The 4,445-nt window shown below is 30.9% G+C and overlaps 2 long non-coding RNA genes across 2 annotated transcripts; one reads left to right on the top strand and one right to left on the bottom strand.

The window, feature by feature from the left end:
* Positions 1–608: 608 nt before the first annotated feature.
* Positions 609–1,941, bottom strand: LOC125061931. Its single transcript, XR_007119110.1, has 2 exons — positions 1,504–1,941; positions 609–1,354 (listed from the first exon to the last, which is right to left on the bottom strand). It is a non-coding gene; the product is annotated as an uncharacterized LOC125061931 (long non-coding RNA).
* Positions 1,942–2,399: 458 nt separating this feature from the next.
* Positions 2,400–3,760, top strand: LOC125061932. Its single transcript, XR_007119111.1, has 2 exons — positions 2,400–2,860; positions 3,014–3,760. It is a non-coding gene; the product is annotated as an uncharacterized LOC125061932 (long non-coding RNA).
* Positions 3,761–4,445: the final 685 nt, after the last annotated feature.

Genomic DNA, 4,445 nt, shown 5'->3' with positions numbered 1-4,445 from the left:
TAATCCCAAGTCCACGAAATCGACGACTTACCAAAAACTTTGACTATAAGCCTAACAAAAATAATGGCCTAAAATTTGCTTTACCATCATATCTTTTACTGGACTTTTTATTTTTGTCGGTTTTTAATGAACGGTGTTGCCATTTTGTATCGGAGTTCCATAGACTTTGGGACAAATAGAATTTGAATTCAAAGAAATTATAAATGATCTTGATAAATACCTATGAAATGATTACACATTATTATGGTATTTATTGTTGTTTATTTATATTATTTATGTAATTGTTCAAACCCCATTTTTGAGAAATCTTAAAAATAACTGGTGTGATTTTGTATGTCACCTGGCAGCCCTGGCATATTATAGTGACAACGAAATTCAAACTATAACCTAACCGATGTCTCTCGCTTCACATCTGTTATTTTCGTTTCCCTGAATCTTCTACCATTTATTATCTGACTACCCTAAAAAATTTGAGTTAGGAGTGGAACATATGAAATTAAAAAATCTGTTAGAAATAGAATTTTTTCAACAAAAATATAAATTAGTATTAGAAATATGTATTACACTTAAAAAAAGAATCAGAAAATAAATGATTAAAATGAAACAAGTTTTGTTTTGATATTCTTTATTACCAAACAAATTACCTAGTTAAATTGTGCAATCACAGATTGCCGGAATGCTAGACCTGTAGGAGATCTTTCATTGTTTCTGTGTTACTCAACTTCTGCTGTCAGCAAGATCACCATCATCAAAGCATCCCCTCTCTGTATACCTATATTATGCAATACAGCACAAGCTAGAATTATATATAACTAGTATTTGTCAATTTTGACTGTAGTCCTAGCTGTAAACATGGAAATTTCCTTTTTCACACTCCGAAAAACCTTTAAAAAATATGCCTAGTTCTTATTTGAGAATCATTATAAATATTGTCAGCTCTTGTCATTGGATTTAAAAGTGTTGTTAACATGAAGTTAAGTGCTGGATAACCGCTGTCACCTACTAAAACAGGCATTTTCTAAATATCCTGCTGTCGTGTGAACTGCCAGGCCACCTAGTCACTATAGCAAATATTTCCATATCAGGCCCTATTATTGCTTGCACATTTACAGAAAAATCCCCTTTTTTATTTCTGTATGCTTCAGAGTGAGCGATACCTTTGGAAGTTAATAGCTCCGATTATACTGTTTAGGCCATTAGATCTTCCTAATTCTTCAAACTTCGTTTTGGCTGTGTTCACATTTCTTGGAAAATTTACAAATCTAGGAAGTAATTTACTCAACTCTGCAGAGACTTTATTTATAATTAAACAGACTGTAGATTGGCTTATGCTGTTCAGATCACCACACACCATCTGTAATGTCAATAATTATTAGTCACATATATGTTATGTTTCTGAAAGTCAGAAGACAAAAGTCTTCAACATATGTATTTAAAATCATTTGAGAAGAGGTATAATATATCAAATTGAAAAACCATACATATTTATGAACACAATATTACCTGAAAACATCCAGTTGCATTTTTATGCCTTAATGCAATAAGTATTTGCAATTGCGGTAGGTTTGGCGAACCTCTGTTTTTATAAGGTTGCAAGTTTGTAATGATCAGCGTCAGGATCACATTTAATACCGTGTGTTTCAAAATACGGTTCCTTCTTTTGAATTCATTCTCACCGTACAGGATGGAAGGATTTTGGTTTTATTAGTTCCGAACATATACAACACTTATAAGCTCATACAAACAGAAACAGAAAAGAGAAAAAGTGGTTTAAAATTTTCAATTGTTGATAGTTGATACAAGTGCTCTGTAATCTGTTGCTGTTGTCAAAACATTGCGATCCGTTCTACGTATTAAAATTATTGTCATCTTTAAATAATTAATACATTTTCTAAAGGTTACTCGTAAATTTGTAGTTATTGCAATAATAAAATAAATGAATACATAAATAACAATAAATTGAAGATATATGTGTACCGTTTTAGATGTTTAAATATTTGTTATTGTTTACTTTTTTAAAGGATAATAAACAAAGTATTGCATGAAATGAAACATCAATTTGTATTTTGACATTTTCTGTCTTAGCTTGGGCTTAGCTTAATCTCACCGTTAAAATGTCTATAAATACGAAATCATAGTTTAACCTTAGTGTACACTAAGCAAAGTTTTTCGTAAGGTAAGTCTGAGCAAAGTCCAAGTGCGCACTATAGATCTCACCCTAAGGTTAAACTATGATTTCGTATTTATAGACATTTAAACGGTGAGATTAAGCTAAGCCCAAGCTAAGACAGAAAATGTCAAAATACAAATTGATGTTTCATTTCATGCAATACTTTGTTTATAATCCTTTAAAAAGTAAATAACAAATATTTAAACATCTAAAACGGTACACATATATCTTCAATTTATTGTTATTTATGTATTCATTTATTTTATTATTGCAATAACTAGAAATTTACGAGTAACCTTTAGAAAATGTATTAATTATTTAAAGATGACAATAATTTTATTACGTAGAACGGATCGCAATGTTTTGACAACAGCAACAGATTACAGAGCACTTGTATCAACTATCAACAATTGAAAATTTTAAACCACTTTTTCTCTTTTCTGTTTCTGTTTGTATGAGCTTATAAGTGTTGTATATGTTCGGAACTAATAAAACCAAAATCCTTCCATCCTGTACGGTGAGAATGAATTCAAAAGAAGGAACCGTATTTTGAAACACACGGTATTAAATATGATCCTGACGCTGATCATTACAAACTTGCAACCTTATAACAACAGAGGATCGCCAAACCTACCGCAATTGCAAATACTTATTGCATTAAGGCATAAAAATGCAACTGGATGTTTTCAGGTAATATTGTGTTCATAAATATGTATGGTTTTTCAATTTGATATATTATACCTCTTCTCAAACGATTTTAAATACATATGTTGAAGACTTTTGTCTTCTGACTTTCATAAACATAACATATATGTGACTAATAATAATTTATTGACATTACAGATGGTGTGTGGTGATCTGAACAGCATAAGCCAATCTACAGTCTGTTTAATTATAAAAAAAGTCTCTGCAGAGTTGAGTAAATTACTTCCTAGATTTGTAAATTTTCCAAGAAATATCAACATAGCCAAAACGAAGTTTGAAGAATTAGGAAGATCTAATACTCACCATGGCCTAAACAGTATAATCGGAGCTATTAACTTCCAAAGGTATCGCTCACTTTGAAGCATACAGAAATAAAAAAGGGGATTTTTCTGTAAATGTGCAAGCAATAATAGGGCCTGATATGGAAATATTTGCTATAGTGACCTGGCAGTTCACACGACAGCAGGATATTTAGAAAATGCCTGTTTTAGTAGGTGACAGCGGTTATCCAGCACTTAACTTCATGTTAACAACACTTTTAAATCCAATGACAAGAGCTGACAATATTTATAATGATTCTCAAATAAGAACTAGGCATATTTTTTAAAGGTTTTTCGGAGTGTGAAAAAGGAAATTTCCATGTTTACAGCTAGGACTACAGTCAAAATTGACAAATACTAGTTATATATAATTCTAGCTTGTGCTGTATTGCATAATATAGGTATACAGAGAGGGGATGCTTTGATGATGGTGATCTTGCTGACAGCAGAAGTTGAGTAACACAGAAACAATGAAAGATCTCCTACAGGTCTAGCATTCCGGCAATCTGTGATTGCACAATTTAACTAGGTAATTTGTTTGGTAATAAAGAATATCAAAACAAAACTTGTTTCATTTTAATCATTTATTTTCTGATTCTTTTTTTAAGTGTAATACATATTTCTAATACTAATTTATATTTTTGTTGAAAAAATTCTATTTCTAACAGATTTTTTAATTTCATATGTTCCACTCCTAACTCAAATTTTTTAGGGTAGTCAGATAATAAATGGTAGAAGATTCAGGGAAACGAAAATAACAGATGTGAAGCGAGAGACATCGGTTAGGTTATAGTTTGAATTTCGTTGTCACTATAATATGCCAGGGCTGCCAGGTGACATACAAAATCACACCAGTTATTTTTAAGATTTCTCAAAAATGGGGTTTGAACAATTACATAAATAATATAAATAAACAACAATAAATACCATAATAATGTGTAATTATTTTAATTCATGCATTTCATAGGTATTTATCAAGATCATTTATAATTTCTTTGAATTCAAATTCTATTTTTCCCAAAGTCTATGGAACTCCGATACAAAATGGCAACACCGTTCATTAAAAACCGACAAAAATAAAAAGTCCAGTAAAAGATATGATGGTAAAGCAAATTTTGGGCCATTATTTTTGTTAGGCTTATAGTCAAAGTTTTTGGTAAGTCGTCGATTTCGTGGACTTGAGATTAAGCTAAGCCAACACTAGGAGAGATTCGCAGTTTGCTCTATAAATACCGACTGTGTCTTAGCTC

The sequence above is a fragment of the Pieris napi genome, chromosome 24, assembly GCF_905475465.1.
Source record: "Pieris napi chromosome 24, ilPieNapi1.2, whole genome shotgun sequence".
Classification (NCBI taxonomy): domain Eukaryota; kingdom Metazoa; phylum Arthropoda; class Insecta; order Lepidoptera; family Pieridae; genus Pieris; species Pieris napi.
The sequence above is the reverse complement of the archived record's forward strand: the minus strand, read 5'-3'. Positions and strand labels throughout refer to the sequence as shown.